This window comes from Fundulus heteroclitus, chromosome 3 (genome assembly GCF_011125445.2).
Source record: "Fundulus heteroclitus isolate FHET01 chromosome 3, MU-UCD_Fhet_4.1, whole genome shotgun sequence".
Classification (NCBI taxonomy): domain Eukaryota; kingdom Metazoa; phylum Chordata; class Actinopteri; order Cyprinodontiformes; family Fundulidae; genus Fundulus; species Fundulus heteroclitus.
Window position 1 is genome coordinate 10862106 of NC_046363.1, and position 24318 is coordinate 10886423.

Here is a 24318-nt window from a genome sequence, read left to right on the forward strand (position 1 = left end):
GGAGCCTCGAAATGACTCAATAATCGGTCATCCTTACGGGGCCCTAGGCCTATCAGAGTAAGGACAAACACCAGTGACCAGGACAACAACCTGAGTTTAATTAGTGATTCATAAATGTGTACGTCTAAGCTCCCTGTGACGTCATTCCAGTGCAAGAGGTCACAGCAGATAAAACAACCAATTAATGTTAATCACAAAGTCAGCTCGGGTGACAAAAACACATGCTCATGTGTTCATGTTGAAAGAAATAGCATGTTTGGAATGAGACCATTACGTCACTAATGATGAAGACCTTCTACAGATAATGTGTGATAATAAATCATTTGTAACAATCATTTGTATAAGCAGTTAATATATTACCTTCTGAACAACTTTCTTAGCGTCTCTATTTGGTATCAGTCCAGATCAGCTGGATGTTAAGGTTGAAGCTAACAGCTTGTTCAAGAGGGTCCCAAAAGCAAGGAGTTCTAGCGTCTTAAAACTACTCCAAATTAAAAAGGAACATGACAGTTTAAGCAAATTCTATAAAATTGTTTTATTGTTTACACTAGGCTTTATTTACACAGAAGCAGATTATTATTTATGTGTGAAATAAAGCAATAGGTGCTGTGCTAACAATAACAAGGAGAGCATTTCTAATCAGAGTAATTAAAATGAAAAGTAGAAGTTTTTTTTGTCATTTTTACACTGCTTTACTTTTTATTAGGTGTTTACTGTGAACGCTTTATGTTCTGAATATGTGTTACCCACAGGAACATTGCTGTTGGCACACTACCTTCAACTTCCATTTCCTGTTTGTAATCACTGGCTTCCTTATGATCAAGAGTCCAATGGAAACGTAACATTGGTTTTAAGTTTCATGAAAAATGCATGAAACCCCTGCATAAACTGCTCTGATAGTTTTGAGACTGGAGTTGTTTTAAAATGGTGGAAGCGGGCTCTTGTGTTAGCTTCACTTGGTTAGCAGTTAGCTTCCACATTCAGGACCAAGAAAGTACTAAACAAAGACCCCCAAGACAGTTATAGACTACAGGAAAGATATTTACTGCTTAGGAACTTTTAATAGATGATCCCCCTAAAAATGATAAGCTATCTATTCTAAATGAATCACCACTGGGCCAGTTCAAGATCTAACACCTTTATCGGTTTGAGCTCATTATACCCCTGCAGTGATTTACAAATCCCAAACCTCCTAGGCTCCAGTGGACTTTCTGAGTAACTATAGGCGCTTTGTATATGTCTGAAAACACATGGGGAACTACCTTGGAGGTGGCATATTATAGACAGAAGTAGTGGGAGGCTGGGTACACACACACACAGTCAAACAGAAAGGTTACAGGAGGTAATTGTGTCAGCAGTGTTTGGCGTTAGGAAGCTGGGTGAAGAGGGGAGCAGTGAAGGGAGAACAGAGGAGGCGGGTAAGGAGGGAGGTAGATAAAGAGGAAGCTAGAGCTGGAGGGGGTTGCATGCTAATTGGAGCCATATGGGCAGCAGATGAACTAAAGAAGTGTACAACGTAGACCCGGCACTTGTACACACTCATTGATCTTCCCCCCAAAATTCTCTGTCTTTTGAAATATTTTTCTGCATAATTGATTTGTGGTTGTCATTACCAGCCTCGCTGAAAATTGCACATTTCAGCCTGTGAGAACATTCAAACTGACATGCTTGTTTGAATTAAACACAAACAAAATTCAGTGAGTCTGTGGCCAGGTGATAAGTGTAACATGCCTACCATTGATTTCAGAGCTGGTCTGATCCCCGCCAGTTCAGTCATTCTTTCCGGACAATGTTTAATTGTTTTGAATGTAACTAATTCGCAAGAGAAGATAGAAATTAAGCTTTACTAGGGAACTTTTACATTTTTATGCCTCACTTGAGGGGCTAATGCAGGACACGACGACCTGGCTTCTACCTGCATGTCTATAATGCAACCTCCATCAAACTTAGTCAACTGGTGGTAATGCTGTGTAATGACTCTGGGAGGCCTCCATGGTGTATGGTGTGCTTCACATGAACTAACATCAGACTCTTTACTGTTGGTGAAAATTACTGCTGTCACCTGCTTGTGCAAATTATCAGTTATCTGTGTCATGGCAACAGCAAACAGATTTAAATCGGAGACAACTGGACTTCTGCTAAGTTTTTTATCACGCAAAACCATTGGAGTGATTTTAACCAGCAAACATTTGAGTGTATTTGAGGCACACCTGTGGATGTTTTAAAGGCACACCAAACACACTCTGACTGCATCTGAGATGTTCTAATTAAAGCTCCAGGATCCTGTTCCTTGACCTTTCATGGGGTCAACAATAGGAACTCTATCGGCGGAGGAAAGGAGCTTCAGACTGCTGTGCCGAATTGGGACAGCCTTTAATTCATATGTCATTACGCAACGGAAACGCAGATGGATGATGTGAGTCAAAACTGGGCCTACAGCCTTCTGAAAATGAACTACAAAACACACAAATTAGACACGTTGCAAACCACTGAAGCTCTTCATTACACAAACCAAAACAAATGAGTGCCCGTAAACTTATACAGACTTTCTAGTTCTAACACTGAACAATGATCCGAAGCATACAGCCAAGCTGGTTACAAAGCGACTTAAGGATAATGGAGTGGCCATCATAAAGCTCTGACCTCAATCCTTTTGAAAATTTATGGGCAGAGCTGAAAAGGTGTGTGTGAGCAAGGCAAACTTGGCTTTGTTACACCAGTTCTGTCAGGATGAATGAGCCAAAGTTCCTGCTAACTTTTGTGAGAAAATTGTGTAAGGATATCAAATATATTTGAGCCAAGTCATTCACTTTAAAAGGCAAGAGTACCAAATATTAACAAAAGCAACATCTGCAAACATGATTGCTGTCATTATTGTGCCATTTAGAAAATATAAATAGTTTTGGTAATCCTAACAGACCTAAACAAGTTAAGGTTTAATCAGATTTCATTTCTGAAAGTGAAAAAAAAGCTTATGTGTCTTTCTTTTATATAGTGTATGTAAACTTCTGGTTTTTAACTGTATAGGCAAGTGTAAATGTCAGTGTGTGAATGTTTAAAGGTTTTGTATAAATAGTACTGCACATCAATTCATAAGAAGAAACCCTTGACTTTACTAAGAATGTGACTAATTGTGTTGATCCAATTAAGTCCTGGCTTGCAATGTCAGAGCCAATCAGGACACAGAGCACCATGGGATCATTAGTGAAAAACCAAAGGCCAAACACTAATTAGCTTGTTAGCATTTAAATCAATCAGGCTGTGTTTGATGAGGAAACACGGAGAGCACGTCAGCCACACAACCATGAGATGTGGACCTTTTTCCCGGGAACACAGACACACTCACCTCAGAGAGCATTTACCTGCTGTGTGATTTCTGAGAAACAAGCATAATCCACATGTTAACGCTTGACTTCATAGTCAGGGTGAGCCGTGGAGGGCAGCCACCAAATCAGAGGGAACATTCACACAAAACATCACACTGAGCCTGAATGAAAAATGTCAAAATTGTGTGTAAAAAAGGGTTCTTAGGGGTGTTAGCAGACATTTAAATCTTTGTTGTTCCAACAGATGCCACAAAGGACTGCGGCGCAAAACTGCTGACATCAAGCAAACTAAAGCCACTGTCATGCTGTTTCTTACCCTGCCAAGCATGTATTTCAAAATGTAGACATACAGTAGGTCTAAGCATAGAGGTATGGAGACATTTTTTTTTTGTCAAACATCAATTCCTGCCATGTCTATGAGGCTTGTGTGTTGCTTACGGTGCATTTTGTTTTGTGTACGTTGCATGTAAACAGGACGAATGAGCGAACATTTACTTCCTTTTTTCCTGTGTACAATCCTGGAGTGTTGCCCTCAGAGTTGTGTGCCAAAGAAAAACCCAACAGATTTACTTTAACAAGTGGAGCACTACGGCTTTCACAGTACACATGATAAAATCTGAAAAGGAATACAACCCCCTCACAACATGCAGGAGGGGTAACATTTACAGAGTGAGACTGCAGTAGGACAGAACATGTTAGTTTTGTTGACATCAGTGTTTTGTCTTTTTTTTCATATGTAATGATCCCTTAATCTTGGGCTGAAAGTTTAATGCTATATTCATAGTATATCAGAGACTTCAGGTGGTCATACTCCCTGTATTCGTAAAAACTTGGTAATACTGGGCTGAATCACCTTTTGCTTTCAGGCCTGACTAAACTCTTACAAGCATAGATTTAACAAGGTATCAGAAATATTCCTCAGAGACTTTGGTCCGTATTGACACGATGGCATCATGCAGCTGCTGCAGATTTGTCGGCTGCACAATGTGCATCTTCTGTCCTAACACATCACAAATGTGCTGTATTGGATTGGTATCCGGTACCTTTGGTGGCCAATGGAGTACAGCGAACTCACTGTGATGTGTAATGAACCAGATTTAAATTATTTCCGTTTCGTGCCATAGTGCATCATCCTGTTGGAAGTAGCCATCAGAAGACAGGTACACTGTTTTAGTAGACCACAATACTCAGGTTGGCTATGGCGTGTAAATGATGCTCAGATGATACTGAGGGGTCCAAGGTGTGGGAATAAAAAATTGCCCAAATTCTGCAGCTGAGATAGAGTATATTTGATGTCACTAACTTAAACGTTACTAAAACAGCTTGGTGTTCACTCACTGCACTTAAGCTTCTTTGGTTTGCAGACAAATTTATTGCCTGTAGACCAAAGCCTGACTGGCCGGCAGGGCCCAGTTTAGTGCTCTGTCAGTATTACGTATCTTATTCTCAGATGGGTAAATTCTGTGTGTGAATTATCCCCAATTCCCCAACTCTTGAGTTTGCTTGTCTTCTCAAGTGGGGAAGTCTCAGCTCACACTTTTCATTTGTGTTTATTTTGGTGTGGGAGTGTGTGTGGTCCTGTCTCTCCTTCTCAGTGTGACACTTCCAGGGTACAGAGGTCATCAGTGGTCAGACGAAGACAAATGATCTATAAACTGGTTATTTACGTTGATACCTCTGTGAATGACAGTGTAAATATTATTTTCATGGTTCAAGTATTGATTTTGGGTCAAACATTTGCACATCATTAAAAGGCTAGAAACTTAGGAGCAAAAATGCAATAAAACATGCAGCAAAGCAACAAAGATACAGACAACAGCAGCAATAAACCAAAAATAAAATAAAGCAACTAATAATAAAATAAATGTGATTTTACTGAAAGGCATCTTCTAACTATCCTGTCAAAAGAAAAAAAATACATTTGTTCCTATTTTGTTTAGTATATTAAGATAATTATGATTAACTGAGGCTAAAGCAAAACCCAACGGTTAAAGGATATCAGAGACAGGCTTGCAACGCAGTTGTAAATGAGGATATGTGCAACAAATGAACAAGTTTTTTGGCAGTATACATGAAATCTATTTGCTTTGTTGCTCTCTGTTTATGTTTATCCACAAATGTGTGTGTGTGTGTGTGTGCAATACAACAGCATGCACCATTAATAAGATCCGGATAAAAGCCTAGTCTGCAGCTGTGTGTGTGTGTGTGTGTGTGTGTGTGTGTGTGTGTGTGTGTCTGAGAGAAAAAGCCAGATAATGGGAGGGGTTATATGAGGGATTACAGACAAAGTATTGGGACAATGAGGTAACATTTGGCTGCCTAGCAACGCTTGGGTTAACAGCTTTATTACTTTCTTACAATCAGGACATTGTTGTTCTGCAAGAAAATGTGACCCAGAATTTTTGGACTATAACATATATACAATTTAAAGAGCCTCTGCTTTTCTTTCACATTTTACAACTTGCTTTCAAATAGCCCATGCAGAAGTGTAAACTCAGCTTGCAAGGATGCTCAAAGGATTGGTTTCACATTTTGCACAAGAAGCCAGTTTTGCAGAGCAAGTCATGTTTTATTGAGGTGTGCAAGAGCTGCGGGCATCTTTGAGTGCTGTGGCACCGTGCATCATGTGCAATCTACAATAGGACTTACATGATGTCACTGACATTCAGCACTGCTTAAATGGATATTAAAATATGTAATGCTATATTCAAAATATCTACAAATGAATCTGGCTTTGGTCTCCCCTCATCAGCCAGGTGGCAACATTGTTGTTTATGCTGTGTGCTGCCACACCATTTAGAATTGAGCCTCTTTTGCTCCACTGCTTGCGCAATGAAGCACATCAAAAACCTATTAGGCGTAGCTATGTGAGAATTGAGCTCATCCAAAGTCATAATGCTGGGTAAACAAATAGGTGACTGCTGGAAAAGATCCCAAGTATATCAGTTTTTTTTTCATAAAGCAAAAATACAGCAACATGCATGCTGGGTTAGTTGCAGAATCGACTTTGACAACAAGGGCAAATGTTTGCTGTGTGACTGCCTTGAAAATTGCTGAAACCCTGAGTTCCTTTAAATCAAGGCTAAAAATGTATTTGTTTAGAGTTGTCTTTAAATGTTAATGTTGAAGCTTGTAGTCCAACTTGTCTTATATCTTAACGTACTGCTACTGTTTTATTGCCACGTGCTTTCTTCTGTAATGTTTCCCTTTGTCTCTGTAATGTCTTCTTTCTTCTGTAATGTTTTCCTTTTTTGTTCATTTACAGCACTTTGAAATGTCTTGTTACTAAAAAGTGCTTTAAAATAAACTTGCCTTGCCTTATTGTTAGCTTTTTATCACTGTATTGGACCTGTGATGGACATATTGCTATTAAAGAAGTTTCCTGAGTCTTTGCCATTTTACTGTTCCTACAGATACCAGATACCATGAACTGGAAACGGTTGCTAAATAAAACAGATCAACAGACAGGTCTAATCTTTTTTCTGTAAGATCAATGACTCTAGTATCTTGTTCATCATTTGAACAGAGGTCCATTAATCATAGGGTGACTTGAAATGTGCTATACATACAAAAAAAAAAAAAAAACAAACAAAAAAAAACTCAAACATCTCTTAGCTGAAAGCGAGAAGTGTTATAAATGTTTATCAGACCAATGTCAGAAACTGGTAGATGGTTACAAAAAGCATCTCACTAGAGTTATTTTGACCAAAAGGTAATAAGAGAGGTATGGTGCCCTAACTTTTTCCTTGGCCAAAAAAAAAAAAAAAAAAAAAAAAAAAAAAAAAAAAAAAAAAAAAAAAAAAAAAAAATATATATATATATATATATATATTTTTTTTTTTTTTTTTGCGCAATTAAATGGCTTTACTTGCCAGGGCTAAATGAAATCTGTGATCTATATGCAACATTGTTTTTAATGAAGCTGAAAATATTTTGGGTGTCCGCATTTATTAACATGACTGCATGTCTGTCCCAAAGCTAGATTCACTTTAACAGTTTATCCAGAGATTTTCTTCTGTTCTGATCAAAATAAAGTTTTCATATTTGTATATGTTGTATTTCTGTTTTAGAATAGGAAATGTGCTGGTTGTCTGCTGTACTTATTGCTGATACGGCTTCCATCACTTATGTATTTCCTCAATATATGCAACTAAAACAAAAAGTGTGCCTTCTTATCTTACCGATGTCACACCACGTCTGTTAGTCGTTTAATCAAATTTGCTTTAACGCTTAGTGTCCTGGGGAGTCTGGTTTGGGTTAGCAATAATAAAAGCTTTTGTGGAATTTTATTTGCATATAAAAAAGTATTTGACTGTCTTCACTATACTATGTGAGCTCTCAGTTGAGAAATTGCTGTTGTTTGAGCACGTAGGGAGCATGTGTTTTCACCACTTTGCTTCACTTTCTACATCAGACGAGTCGCCATGCCATTCTATGTCCCACAATATTAACATAAGAGTTAACCATCACAGCACACAGATAGGTTAGAAACGCCACCAACATAAACAGTCTAGGAGGTTCAGCCTTTCTGCTGGCAGGTCTTCTGAGTGTGAATTTAAACCATGATGGATTGTTTGGCTACAATTGCCCAAGGGTGATGAATTTGTGCAATCACACACAACAAGACCCATAGTGGCCTGGCCTTCATGACGACAAATGCACAGACCCAAAGTGTTTCTATACTGTTTAATTACTTGTGGGCTGGGAAGACTGTAATCACATTGTGTATACAACCCACTCAGAGAGCAGGCGGAGAGCAAAAGTGTGAGGTAAAGGAGAGAGTGAGGACAACAGGCAAAGAAATAAGAGCGTCTGCATAGAAAAAAAGACAACAGTAGTAACATAATTGAATACTTTCTTAGTTTCCAAAAAAAAAAAGTATAAGCTGATGAGGTGTGGGAGTCTGTGTACATAACCAATACACAACTAATGTAAAATGTCCTAGTCAAACCTGGGACCAAACCCTTGACGTCAAACACATCAGAAAGAACAGCATGCGGTGAGCTAATGCTCCATGTCTCCTTTGTTTGTGGAGTATTTCAGTGACTGCATTAACATTGGCCATGTTGTCACACACCCTCCCAGATCCTAGATCCTAGGTGTTTGTCTATTTTTAGATTCCTGGGGATCATGCAGTTTATTCAGTTTTTCACCTCTTTAGTATTTTTTTTTTATTTACCTGTAGATTGGGTTCGTGTCATTAGCCAGTTTTCTCTTCATTATAATTCAAGTAGTATTTTGTTGTTTCTGTTAGATCCTTATATTCCTGCCTGCATTGAGTTTAGCCAGTGAGTTTATTTAGTCATATTCTGTTTAATCGCAGTGGGTTCTGTATTCTTGCTAGGTGCTGCGTTTTCTCCCTGTCTCCTGCCAACTCTTTGCTCTCCCTCTCCCTCATTCTTATTTGTGTCACCTGTGCTGATTACTCTCACCTACCATTTCCTCTGTTACTTCCCCTATTTAACCTGCCAGTCTCCTCTCACTCATTATCAGGTCCTCCATTATGCTACCTCTGTTCCGATCTTCTCCTTGTATAGCCCAAGATCCTTGCCTTTGCCTGCAGGGAAGGCCATCTAATGTCAGACTCTTGGCCACCTTCATATGTATTAAAGGGCTTTGGGATTCCATTCTATTGCTGTTCAGAAGGATACAATGCGATTATATTTTGCTTTTTGACATAACGCTGTTTCCCTCCCTTTCATAATTAGGTGATTAGGTAAATAATCGGGCAAACTAGGTCAATGAAACTTAAGATAATCAAATTCTGAGGATTTTTAATAGATTCAGGATCATCAATGTTTGCATTTAGATGATTAAAAATAGATTTGTATCCCCAATCCTTAATATGTACGTATTGGAATTGCTCCATAACTCAACTTCTAGTAAAGATGTGGAAACCCTGAGTAACTCATTACTTAGCTTTGTACCAGGTTTGATTTGCTCCTTAGGAATTTAAGAAGCAGAAATACTCAGTAGAATGAAACAGGTCTGACTAATTTGTCTCCAACAGTCTGTGTTCCCCACCACCATCTGCATTAGTGAAATGTGACTGTACTGAAGCAGTTATGGGAAAGGCTTCTGATGCTTGATCAGTTTTACCACAACAGCAGGACCAGAAGTAACGTGAGTGAATTTGCGGTTGCCAAGACACTTCACGGGAATGATGTGCATTTGAGCCTCCTGTGAAAGAGCCCACACACAAACACATGTAAAGACCATAGGAGAAGTAAACTTTTTACTTTGCATTTTGTTTTCCCCTGTAGCTAATTCTTGTCACAGGAACTAACACACACAGCGACATGAAACCTGCAAGAAAACAAAAACCTGGAATCAATGAGGGCAAAGGGAGGTCTATGTATAAAGATATAATATATGGAGTGGTTTAAAATTGAAAGCTTCAGGCAGTGTCATTATCTTTATGCTTTTATCTCATGTCTTAAGTTTTACTCACAGCGCAGTTCTGAAAACTCCCATATGCTAATAGTAAACCAGTGTCTTGGCACAAAGATTTGTGGCCAGGCTTGTTACTTTCTGCAGATGTTGTGCAACATAAACACCTTAAGAGCACACAGCAGTTCCATGTGTGCTTTCTACAGTGTCGGACTTGTCACAGATGGTAATCAATGGATGGAGCAGTTTAATAAAACCACGGTTGTTTGTGCATTTGCTGAGTGTGGTTTGTGGATTTACAGTGGATGCAGAATCTTTTGGTTCTCTTTAGTTTTGAGTTTTCGGTACAGAACATTTATCTTTATTTGTTTGGAACATAAAATCAAAATCCTGCCTTTGGTTTTGTACGTAACATGAAAATAATAAAAAAAAATACATAGTTCTTTTGATGTTAAGAATTATAACAGCACTGTATGAAACTGTTTTTCATATGACACAAGTAAAAATGGTTTTGGTCTAGATGGTTTACACATTGTGCAATCGATGGTTTCTTCTTACAAGTTTTCTTCTCCAGAGTCTAAGCTTAATTTAACTAATTTGTACATTGCCAAAGGCGTGTTGTCACTTACCCTGGCCAGTCTGGTTTTTATCTGTTAGAACTGTGTGTCCATAACAAGACTCCATATCCCAAAGCTTCCTGTGACACAGCCTTAAAAATCATGATAACACTTGCGTTATTCATTTGGCCAGGATAAATAAGAAGACCTTTCACAAGTAAGGTCTATGGGATGTGTCTGAGAATTTAGTGACGTATACACATTGCAGTAAATTTCACCTTATCAGATGACAGTTTGGCCTGGGTTTCCAAAGATCCAGCACACTGTTTTTGTGTGTTAAACATTAGATCAAGATAATCAGACAGCTTCCTGTGACTCAAAGATCTATGTAACTAAATTTAAAGAAGATTAATGGGATAAAAAAAAAAAAAAAAGGTCCTTTATGCCTTTGAAGATTTCTCTGGACAACAAAACGTGCAGTTAAAAAGGTCTGGATCCTGTTTACACTAAAACAAACTCATTATGTCCCGGTTTAATTCCAAGTGCCACACCTACATGTGGCCCTATGTGAAAATGTAATGAGCCTTCTTGTTAATTATGAATAAAGTGTGATTAAATTTCACTCACCACACCCGCTGATAACCGCAGAAACTGTAGGATCAAGAAATCTCTTAAACAGATCCTTTCCAAAAACAGAAAACACAGTAAAGGATGTCAAAAGGCAACACATCATGCCCTAATCTAACAATGTTGTGGTCCCCTGAAGTCACAGCTGGAGGCATTGGGACATTTGATATGGTCTTTATTTTCCCACAATAGTAACCATAAATGCTGTAAACTATCAGAAAATCAAACACAATGTAGCACACTACAACTCAGGGTGTCCTGAAAAAAAACATGAATATCTCTTGTTTTGAGACCTAGCTCACTCGCCTAAAAATCAGGAACATGTACAATAGATTTGATTTGTTCCAAGCCTCACTGAGGTCAAACAATTCTAATAGTAGATATAGTACTATAGAGTTTTCGGTCTGCTTGAATCCAGATCATGGCAGCTTGCGGCATTATTTCACTTTAAGGAGTCTGGAGAAAGACAGTTTTCTGCCCAACTATTCATTTGTGCACATGTCAAACAGCAACTTAATGAAGATTGACATACTGCACAATACTTGTCCACTGGACTCAACTGGGGATGATGTCACATACCAGATGTTACTTATTTTAAAAATGATGGGAAACACCTGTACATTAACAATGCATACGATTTGGTCAGTAGTCAGAGTGTCTGTCCTCTGGGGTTCTGTTCGTTCAGCCTTCCAACAAAAAATCTAAAAGATTCATTTTTATATGACTTACGGAACCAGAACTGAACGTTTGAAGCATTTTAATGCATTACAATAGATAAGCAAAGGCTCATTTGTGCGACAGAGTGATCTTCGGTATTTTTTCTGAACTCATTTAAAATTTACACCTTGCTGAGGACAAATCAAATAATTGCTAATTATCTGTCATTTTTCATCCCATGAGCACTGCAACCTGACATAAATGGGGCTTTTTGACACAACAGCATACTGTTGCAGTAAAATGCTCAAGTGCTGATCTGGCTAGTTCTAGAAAAAGAAATAAAACAAGGGTTTGAGTAGTAACAAAGTATTTTCCAGGCATATTCTGTTTTCTTGCACGTTTTGCTTCATATGCAGCACATGGTCCCCGTCAGTTCTGGGACTCTAGCTTCTTTAGCTCAGTCATTCATTAGGCTTTGTGACTCAGACAGATACAGGGCACAAACAGATATCTAGAGTGAGAGTTCATTTCACGCAACCTTTTTCAGGCAGCTGTTCAGAATCACTCATGAGTTAGATGAAAGGACTCTAAGTATACTGCTCATAAATCAGTTTTAGTCAGTGTAACAGTTGTGGTCTAGGGAAGGCCCATAATTACATAAACAGGAAATGTTATATTATCCCAGAGTTTTTCTTTTTAAAGAACCTTTACCATGGTTACAATTTTAAAAAAAGGTTCAGGTAGGTTTTAATTACATGTATTAGTTTAATTTTAAGGCCTTAGTTAGATTTTTCTCATACTTATTAGAAAATCTAAAACACAAACAGAGAATCAATAAATCACATCACAGCAATTCAGAACTGGAGCTCTGACTATTAAATTATGGGCAGGAATATTTGCACAAAATGTGATTATTTATTTCAATAATATTTAATACTTGAGTTAATAAAACCTTTATATCCATATTTATATAGATGTAGTATTTTTTTTTTTATTAAGTGACCATAACTCCCCCCACCGCAACACAAAAATGGTTTGGCCATTAGGACAACTGTTGCCTGCAACTTTTTTAATTAATTTAGCTGCTCAAGTAAAATGTCAGAATGTCCACTCTTCAGAAGTCTGGTGCACAGAAAATAATTGAGAACAAGGAAAGAGAAAAGCAGAGGTATGAGGGAGTTTATGAGAAAATATTTTTTTAAATCTGAAGACAAGGCAGAAAGAAGAGCAGGAAGGGAATCGCAGGCAAATGATTCAGAGCCAGGTAGGAAGCAATTCAGCCCTTAGCATTCCTGAATGTAGCTTTTAAGCTTAGCATCCTTTAGCTAGTGTAAAAGACAACATGTTCTCTTTAAGACCATCAGTTGAGCTTGGGAGCACTGACAGAACAGATAACAGAGAGATGCCAGAGGTCCAGGTGCAGGTCGAGTCAGAGGGTAGCAGGAGAGCGAGTTGAGGCAGGGGGCTCTGGGGACAGTCAGAGCGGAAGTAGGAGGACGTAACAAGTCTTTAGGCGAAAGAGTCCACCTTGGAGCGGAGGGACAGACTGTTTATGAGAAGCAAGGGACAGAGAATGAGCCCTCCCCATCGACTTATTGATTACAGATGATGACCATTAGTAAAACCCAGTGCTCTGTAACTGCTGCAGTTTCTGACTGTGAAAAAAGCTTTACATCCTGGGGCTTTTAATGGAAAAGGGGCTCAAGACTCTTTCAAATGCAGCTGATGAATGTGTGTTTCTTTCCCCCGATTTGTTGGACGGGTCCGGTGTGTCCTTCATGGCCCGGAATATCTGTTCATTGTGTTGAGATATCGCTAGATTTTAAAAATGCTTGAATGTGCTTGGTGTGCCTCGTCAGTTTTCTGCTCACCGGGTGGTTAACGCTCGCTAGGCCCAGAGAAAACGCCTCTCTCCTGGCACATTGCCAGGAGAGATTGGATTTCCAATCCTGCTGGCTTTCCACAATGAGTTAAAAGCACAAATAATGGTTGGTTAGTTCATTGTTATTATCCTCTACAATTAAAATGATTTAATCTTTGCTCAGAAAGTTATAGGGTTAAGTGTTTAAGTTGTAAAATGTTTTACTAATTACACAAAAAGTCTGACATTAATGAATGTTATTTAGTGGTCTGTATCGCTAAGGTAAGGGCTAAGTTAAGGGCGGGGACAACTGGTGGAGGCTAACACTCCCAGTTTACAAGCTGATCTCTTCCGGTATTCTCTTTTTCCATGTAAACATTTTTAGTTTTAGTGTCTTCTTGTCTTATTACGTATGGCTGTATTTGTTGAATCAATTGTAGGACGGAGAAGACAGAGTGGTTTGAAAAACTAGAATGGAACAGCAGCTCAAATAAATCCTTATAACAACCATGGTATGTGGAAAATTTTCTCTGAACGTAGAATATGTCGAACCTTTGATGCAAGTGGATTACAACCACAGAAAACCACACCCAGTGTCACTCCCATCAGCTAAGAGCAAGAAACTATTGCTATAATTTGTACAAGACCATCAAAACTAGACATAGCAGAACATTTTACATTTAAGATAGTAGACGCATAATTTGGTGTAAGCAATATAGACGCATGGATCCATCTGGCTCTGACCAACAGTTCAGATTGCTGATGGTGATGCATCGGCGTGGTTTTTCCTTAGGTCAATTTATTCCCCGATGTATATTGTTTGAATGCCACAACTAATCTGGGTGTCAGTGGTGACAATGTCCATCCCTTAACAACCACATTATGCCCATCTTCTGATGGCTACTTCCGGCAAGATGATGCACCCCTGTCAAAGACTCACTCCTCAGCCACCAGATCTTAGTGAAATACAGTCCATTTGGGATGTGGTGAAACAAATTTGGCTCATGGATGGACAAGTCCCAAGCATTTCAGTCATAAATTCTTATGGCAGTCTTTGGCTTTTGCTTAGTGAGATCGCCCTCGTGTATTGTTTAATTCCATCTGTGTTCAATTCTGCATTTACTAGCCATCGTCCTCAGTTCCTTCCTCAGGTTCTCCCCCAAGCTGTTCTACATTCCTTAGGGCACTCTCACCAAGTTCACATGCCACTAATCACACCTTCACAATAATTAAGCTCCCTGGTTTCATTGTTTAATGCTTTTTTATTTCATTCTGACTCCATATCCTGTCTTAATTAATTAATTTTGAATTTGCATCTACTTTTAAGCAGGGCCTTTAATTTGTCAAAATAATCTTTTTTTTTATGACTTGAACTTTATTTAGGTTTTAACAAAATAAAACATACAAAGTATACCATGTTGCACATTAGACCAATTAGGAATGCAAGCACTGAAACATAGACAATATAAAGCAAAACAAACCATAAAAGAAGAACAAGAACAAAAAAGATGCCAACAATACACTTATACAAGGTTACAACTGACCTTACTGATTAAATATGGGTCAATGACGCTGGAAACGTCATTGACCCATATAGGTAAAGTAGGGGGCCCATTTGTCATTATAATCCTCTACTCTATTTAACAGTCTGTATGATAATCTTTATAATGCTGCCAGTTGTCCAAGTGAGGTGTGCCACTGGGTGAAAGTAGGTGTTGATGGGGCCTTCCACTCCCTTACTAAAAGTTTTCTCCCCAGCATGATGGCTGTCTGTACCCACTGTGCGAGAGGAGGGCAAATAACTCAAAACTGAAGGATCTCCCAGTACATACAGCTTTTAGTAAAGGGAATTCCCTGACCAGCGACTTTCTCCACAACAGTGTGAACAGAAGACCAATACACTTGAACTTTAGGACATCCCCAGAGCATATGCAAAAGTGTGCCCCTATCATGCTGGCACTTCCAACAGGCATCAGAGTCTGCTAATCCCACTTTATGCAATCTAGAAGGGGTCCAGTATACGCGGTTCAGGATTTTAAGTTGGACCAATCTAGACCGTAATTCTCGTGACAATTTTGTCATATTCCTAAGAATTTTATCCCACTCCTCTTCCGTAAAACAGAGATTCAAATCAGTTTCCCAGGTTCTTTTAAGGCAGAGGTGTCAAACTCATTTCTATATGGGGCCACTTTGGCATCATGAAGTCATGAAAAGGGCCGGTTGCACGTGTATAGACGATACTTTTCATTTCATAATTTCATTCCAGTTCAGATAGAAGTATAAAAAATGCACAGTAACATAAAAGTAGCACCCTCAGGCCCAGTTTAAACAGTTTATCTGCAAAAAAAGTTGATATTGTGGTGAATTACACTTACAGGAGGCACGGTTTTAGCCACTTTATACACTTTAAAAGGATATATGCCTCTACTTTATGACATGATATGCTTTTTTTTTGGCTCTTGAGGGCCGGATAATTTACCTTGACGGGCCGGATTTGGCCCGCGGGCCTTGAGTTTGACACCTGTGTTTTAAGGGATAGCATATTGAGATCTGAGGATGACAGTAACATCTTATAATAGACTGAGGCCTCATGTCCGCGTCCAAACACCTTTTTAATGTGCTCCAGAGTATCACAGCACAAGGGGGGCTTTGTGGGTGAGCCAAATGTATTTACCATCAGATGTCGTAATTGCAAATATTTCCAAAGATCCTGCCGGGGTAAATTAAAATCTTGTACGAGTTTTTCAAAAGATTTCAATACATTGTTGTCGTATAGATCACCCAACACTTTTATACCTTTCTGATACCAGGACTTCCAAAAAAAATGGCGACTTTGCTATGCAGAGTTTGGGATTATGCCAAATACCAGCAGACCGGTTGAGGTGGGGGTCAAATTTAAAATTTTTTGACATTTTCTTCCATACTCCTTTCAAGTGAGACAGAATAGGGTGTGACTGGTTAAGAAGGCCAAGATTAGTTGTCAAAATAATATTTTTTTCCTCTGAGGTAAGGAGCTCACGGACAAATGAAATGTTGCTAATTACAGGCAGATAGCTGCTGTGCCCACTGTGTATTTTTATACATACATACGTACATACATACATAACTTACTGCTGGCTGGCTATTATTTTTCCCTCATTCATGCAATGTCCAAAAGTCACATAAAAAAACAATAAGATCTTAAAACAGTCTGCGAACAGAAGTGATTTGTGACCATGAGTGAGCTCAGACCTCTGGGTGTGTTATAATATAAGATCCATAAGAGAGAAGTGCTTCGAATTAATCATAGAACCTCTTGGATCTCAACTTCTTTGGACTTTCGTCGAAGCTATCAGAATCAGGGTTGCCTTTCTTACTTAGACAAGGTCAGTTTGATTTCAACTCACACTTTTTTAAGTTTCACCACCTCATACATCACAGTGGCAAAACAAAAACTGCTCAGTTTCAAGTTAGCCATATTCAGGAGTGTCAAGGTGTGGCTGGATTTGAGCTGACATTGTAGTAAGGTGTTCTGTGAAAACAGATTTATTCAGCTTAACATCAATGGACACATTTGATATGATTTCTATATCACATCAGTCTGAGTGAACCCTGAAATTACACAACACATTTTATTGTTTTGTGTTTTAAACAAAACAAATGAAGGGGGTGATATTCTAGAATATATTGGTGCAAAACAAGATGGTTTCAGTGCTTTCCTTCCCAGAAAGCACGTTTTTTAAGTTTGAAAAAGTAAACCTGCCAGTATGGCAGTTTGTTTACTCTGCATATTGCTTCATTGTTGTATTACTTCAAACCAAATGATAGTGAAACCATAGACTTGCTCAACCAATCAAATTCTGATTTGCAGCCAGAGGTTGTTTTGTTCAAGGCTGGAGGATCTTCTTGTCATCCCTGATTTTTAGAGCAGACAAAGCAAAAACAGATCTGATCAGAGACCTCTGACCGCAATGAAACAGTGCTTCACTAGATTGATTCATTTTGTAAAGGTAGGTTTTTCCATTCTCACTCCATTAGACTAACATTCACTCTTTTTAGGACCCGCTTACATCACAATACAGTGACGCAGGTTTGAAAACAATGATGTGTTGGCAGCTCATACATTTGGCCAACTTCTGATAGGAAACTGAAACCTCTACACCAGATGAGAGCTGATTGAGGCAATTTGTTTGTGCTGTAGTGACCCACTTTCTCCAAGGAAAATGAAAAATTTGGAACCTATTGATAATTTCCATTGTCTGAATGTGCTTCCTGTACCTTTGACAAACTTCGACTTTTTGTGAAGATCCTTTTACAGCTCTATCCATTTGTTAGCATTTATTCTTCTTCCTGGGATATTAAACTCCTGTCAGTCTGTGGGAGTAAATACAGGACTACATTCTTTGGACTGTAAATAAATCCGTAACATAAGGGGAGAGATCAAAAGCCTCAACATAAGGTTCAACATGAGTAACGCTGACGAATAGGAAGGAATAAAGGAGCTTACCAGCAGTCTTAGGTCACATCTTTTCAAACTTAGAAAGGTAGAAAGGGTAAGGAAACTGGGCAAAGAGAAGGAAAGAATGACTCAGTTTGTAAAGGACCACTAAAACTTTACCGGATCTCTTTTGGGGAGAAAGCAAGTCTAGGAGACTGAGCAGCCCCAAAGATGAGGTAGAGGTATTCCTCAAAGAAACACAATGCAACCCCTATAACCATTTACCATTAGACATAAATACTGAGGTTAGGGAAGCAGAACTTCCCACTATCATGCTTAACACCAAGGAACCTACCTGAATGGAGCTCCAGGAAGTAGTCAAAAAGACATGAGTAGGTTCAGCCCCAGGCCCCAAAGGTATACCCTATAGGGTGTATAAGAAATGGCCAAAGCTTCTCCAGTGGCTATGGAAGCTCTTTCAGAGGATCTAGAAGTAAAGACACTGTACCAGAAAGCTGGAAAAAGGCAGTAATTTTCCTTTTTCCCAAAAGAAGAGAATTCTGCAAATAATTATTAAGTGACATCTTCAGCCATTTAGAAGAAACCTAAAAGGTTTTAGGACAAAACGGATTGTTATTTAGAACTGTTCATAATATCCTTCAGCTTGAGCAAAACCAAAGTTCCAAGAGAAGCAACGCCATTGCATGATGTTGCTGCCACTGTTTTTCACAATGAGTGAGTATGGTGTTCTTTTAGTGACGTTCAGTGTTGTTAATTACCAAAATGAACCTAAGATCAAGTTGGGTTGTTTCAGACCATTCCCCATTCATCCAAATCCAACATCATGTTTTAGGGGTTTATTTTTTTCGTTAAAACTTTTGTCACAATACCAATGTATTATCATGCAACAGTAGTATAGTATAGTATATTTCATTTAGGATGTCATGCCTTTAGTGTTGCATGGGGCGTGACACTGAAACACAGTAAATGTATCAAATGGTAAATTGCTTGAACTTGAATAGCACTTTATTGAGTCCTGAGGACCCCAACGCAATTAGCACTACATTCAGTGATTCACCCATTCACTCACAGATGGTAATAGCTAGATTGTAGCCACAGCTGCTCTGTGGCAGACTGATAGAAGTGAGGATGCCATACAATCGGTGCCACTGGATCCGCTGATCACTGACAGCAGGCAAGGCAGGTGAAGTGTCTTGTCCAAGAACACAATGACTGAGACAGTTGGAGCTGGGGAGTAATGTGGTTAAATGTTCTCATGATAGTTTACAGACTATATTGCCAGTCTCTGTAATTAACTCAGGCCCCAAGCAAAAGCACCACATTTACTTTGTATAATTGAACAAAACAGTCATCTGGTTTAAAACCTAAATTTCTCATATTTAAGTAATAATACCATTTTAGCTTCTTCTCATTCTCTCACAATACAACCACAAGCATGGTAGCTCATGAAAGAAAAGGATGCCATTTTTTATAAAATCCGTTAAAGATGAAAAGCTGAAAAGTGTGACAGGAATCTTCAGTTTTGAAAATTATGTTATGATTTCTTTTCCGTCTTACAAATATGCACTACTTTGTTACTGTTTATTGAATAAATTCCCAATAAAGTCCACTGAAGCTTGGGTTGTAATGTGAGAGTTCAGGGCACTGCAAAGTTTGCTTTTAAGGATTGTAAGTTAATCATACATACATTTTTGTCTGTTGTTTGTGTAATTATTTGAGTAATATCTCATTCATTGATTTTTCACTTTTTGACCTTTAACATTTCCTGTATTTGAAAAGAAAATATCTGATTTATCAAAAGATCTTAGTGTTTTTTTTTCCATCCGGTGAATTACTCCTTTGCTTCCAAGCAGTTCTCCTTGATCAGCCATGGGAATGGAAAACATTAATGAACGTATCTTTAAATGAATTTGATTGAAACAAAACTGTTTAAGAAAGGCTGGAGTAACTGCAGCAAATACAAAAGTAACCAAAAAGTGATGTCCCTAGTGAGACATAGTTTGATATTTCACTTTTCACAAAAGCATCATGTTAAAAACTGTCGAATATAAACACTGTTTTTCTAGGAATTGGTTCTCTGCACTGTGTCATGCACACAAAGACACATGCTTCATTGGTCCAAAAAGTATTAGGTGTGAGGAACAAAATCTCACCACATAAAGTGAAAAAAAAAATATCCATGAACTGTTTGTGAGAAATGTCTAATCCCTCTGTATATCGCTCTCAATCTGGTCCTTTATGCCCCTGTCATACTTTAGTGTACCTACCTTTTATTTTCAGTGGTGTAAGAAGACAATGTTAACATGGGGAAATTACTTTTCCTCTATTGGCTTGGTATGTGTTTAAGATAAGATTAGATAAGATAGACATTATTGACCTTACAGTGGAGAAATTCACGTGTCACATCGGCTCTTATAATCAAAACAGTTTATTGTAGTTTCCCATATGACTGTTGTATTTATCCAACAACTGTCTTAGCTATCAGCCATTTGAGTTAAAACTGAGTTAGGAAGGCATTATACAAAAATGTAGCCAGCAGAATCTTCCCAGAAGTTTACCCACAATAAAGACAGAGTCTATTCAGCCAGCTTTGTCCAGTGATTCACTAATGACCAAAGATAGCTCACTGCCTGAGCCAAGAGATGAAGGTATGCTGAAATGCTGTAACATCACTTATAACTGACTGCTACTGATGCATATGCCATTGTCAAAAGAACAGATGTGTAATACTGACTGTGTTCACATGTGAAGCATAGATCTTGATTTTTGGTGTAATTCCTCTTTTAGTAATTTCCTTCTATACAAATTTTAAGATTACTGTAATTATAACAGTTCCCATTGTTAATGGTAGCATTTTCAAGCTGACATATCATCAAAATTCACGGACAGGCCCTTTTGACTGTCCATCGAAAGCGGACTAAGAAGTTTTGCCGCCGACACAAGCAGAAGGAGGAATATTTAAATATCTAAATGTAGCTTTGTTTTGGAATTTAGAACAAAGCAAAGATGCCTTTTATAAAATGCATTTTTACTAGATGGTGAAAGAAACACGAGTAGTTCTCTACCTTCTTTGTGGTTGATGCTAATTAGGTTAATGCTTAGCTAGATGTTTGCAGTGTTCAGAATAATCTGGTACGTCTCTTTTACATGGTGCCAGTGTCAGTAATGAAACTGAATGCCCGGATACTGAGATAGAAGTGTGTGTGTAGCAAGACCCAACTGCAGTAGGAAATAGCAGTGGGTAGGTGGGAGCATACAGTTTGATCTAATAACACCCAAAGCACTAAAAGCGGACTCGGAAAGGAATCACCAATGTCCAGTTACCAGTGGACCAGACGGGGAATGCAGAGAGGAAGGAAGGATGATACTCACATTAGCAGATGGATGTTAGGCTGATATGCAGAAATCATCAGCTTGTGACGTGAGAACGATGTCTGAGTGGAGAAGAGGTGGCTAGATCCTCTTTTTAAGGCCAATCCCCGTGGTCACCGGACCACTACCTGACACCCAGTTATTATATTTTATTAAGCAGTTCTCCTATGTTCACCTACACTCAAGCCTGTAAAGGAACATTTCTAGAAAATTACAAATAAAACCAGCTTCTAACTGCAAACTCGACCACTCACTTCTACAGCCACCTGGACTCCACTCGCTGTGAACGTCATCCCTTTGGAACAAAGAGCCATATTCTGCTCACCTTCATCAAGGTCACTTCCCTCATGCTCTCCTCTCCTTCCATAGACACAACCTAAAACCAGAAAATGCAGTGATTTAACAGAGCGCTGGACTTTGATAAATCTGTCAACCTAACCACTTGTCTTTTCTGAAACCAGTTTTCTGTCAAATGTCTGCATGTTGAACTGCAAATTAAACTGACTAAATGACTGTAGCTATGTTTACATGCCCAGGATTTCATGATCGGATTGAAATATATTCGGATTAAATAATCAGATTATACCATTTATATGGGCACACAATCAATTAATCCGATCATAATGTGCGTTTATATGCTTCTGGCTTTATTCATAATAGAACCACTCTGACATGTGCAGTTATCTGTCAGGACTCAGCCAGCAGGGCCGTGCAGCCTGCTGCCGGTTCTGCTGTTTTTCTCCACAGGTGTTCGGGATTAATTGGCGGGCGGAGCACACACACCTGTGGGTCATTGATCAGCACCGGGCAGTACTACAAGAACAGCGCACAGACAGCGGGAGGATGCCAGAGTGTTACCGTCGTGGTATGCAAGCCAGCTTCGGCCTCTAGCTCAGATCAAGTTTCGTGAAAGATAAGATCCCTACCTTTGTGTCTCCCAGGTTTCTCCTTCGTGTCCAGACGCCATCGTCCAAGCCAACATCCCTCAGACTCCACCAGTTACTCCTCCGACGGTTCCTCCCTCGTGACTTCATCCTGGTACCTCCTGACCAGCCACCACCTCTGGACCTCTGCCACAGCCGAACTACAACTGGTTCCTCCCGCTGATCTGGATCCCTGGATCTCTCGGTGCTGCTCGGACCCGTCCCCGCCTCCACTCCCTGGTCTCCCGGACGCCTGTGGCATCACCACCAGACCATCCCTGAGTCCTCGTCATTTCCTCCCCGGTCTGGTTTCTCCACCTTGTGGTAAGCTAGCGTCCAGCAGTACTTCTCCCATTGCCCCTCCAACCGTTAACAGTTCCTCTCATTCTTCTAGATTGATCCGGTTTCCCGTCCTCCTGTTTCCCGTTCGAGTTCCGGCCTCCAGCACAATCTCTTCCCCCGCGTACTTGCACTTCAATAAACCTTTTCTGAATCTACCTGTTCCCGAGTGTATTCTGCATGTGGGCGAAACACCTAAAGCCAAACATGACATTATCAAATTCCACAAAAAAAAAAAAAAAAAAAAAACACAGAAGAAGTACTTTCGTCTTTGCTGAACAACAAAAAAAAACAAACAAAACAGTATTATATGAGTTAATTTGTCTGCCGAGTGCCCAGGCTAGACTTGTACAACCTTCTAATTATGGTTGAAATGTTACTGAGTAAGCAACAATTTTAAGCTCTTATTTATTCGAATAAAAAGGTTGTATCGGGAGCCCCAACAGTTTTGCTTACCGACGTACACAACAAAATGGAAAAACGTCACGTTTACGTCGGGCAGCACATGCGTGCTCAGGTCGGTTTGCCACATTAGGAATAACTTGAGCCTGACAAGCGTTTACATGTACGTTGCTCAGATTATAAATCAGCATTAAACCACCCCTCCTATTTGGATTACAGTTTCATTCTGATTGTGCTTAATCCGCTCATTATATTCTGTTTGGTTTATTTACATGACACATTTTTATTCCAATCGACCCTTTATTCCAATTACTTTTGTCCATGTAAACGTAGCTAGTATTGGGAAAAAATTGGAGAAATTAGAAAAAAAGGACAAAGAAACAGAATCAAGCTGTATTTGAATGTGTTTTGTAAATTTTAGGCTGAAATGTCTGTGGTTTTATACTCAGTTTCTTAACGTAAATTTGGATTAACACGTTAAATGGCTGTATTTTATTGTTAAGAAAAAATGGATGACAAAAGCTTTTATGAAAACAACAGACAAAGAATTGCTTTAGAAACCTTTATGATTGCTAAGTAAGATAAATACAGAAGAATCTGTATGATATGAAATCAAAACTTGAAGAACTACATTCACATTCAACATTTCTTTTTTAACAACTCTCAGAAGTCATGATTTATTTTCTTATCATTGTGGAAATGAAGGCACCATTCATCCATCATCAAAACTACAGCGTGGCTTCTTATAGACGACTGATCTGAGTAGACATTTCCATCGGACTTGTTTCAGACTAACACTGTTAACAAGTCACTCATGACTTATCCTTTTGATTTCCCAACCAGTACAAGCTAATATGAACATACCTTGCTATCCCTTTAATGTCAGTTATGCTTGATAAACTCACAATAAAAGCAGGTGTGGCCCAGGAGGCAGAAGGATACTTAACCTATCTTCAGGGTCAGTGGGTTGATCCCTTGCTTCTCCAGGTCAGTCTATTTGGGGTTGACTGAAACTGCTAAACCACAATAAACAGCGAGGAAAAAATAGAAGAAAGATGAAATAATATGCCTCTTCTAAAGTTAAATTAAGTCCATAACTGAAGTAGGGACAACTGGACCTTTTACTCCTATTGCATTATTATAGGTCTGTTTCGCATGAAGCTTTCCAGCTTTAAACCACTTTTATGGTGTGCAGCTTTGATACAATAATTCTTGAATGCTTCCTTTCTACACAATATTGTAGCATGTACAATGTGATCTACTGTGGAGACAGATTCTTTTTGGCGTGTCATTTAATTCTGTGGCACTAACCCGGCCACTTAGAGACGCTGCATATGTATACACATAAAAACTAAACCACTGCAAGTAAAACCCAAATGTTGCTGCAGCAACCCAATATGAATGGCTACATTTATTGGCACAATTG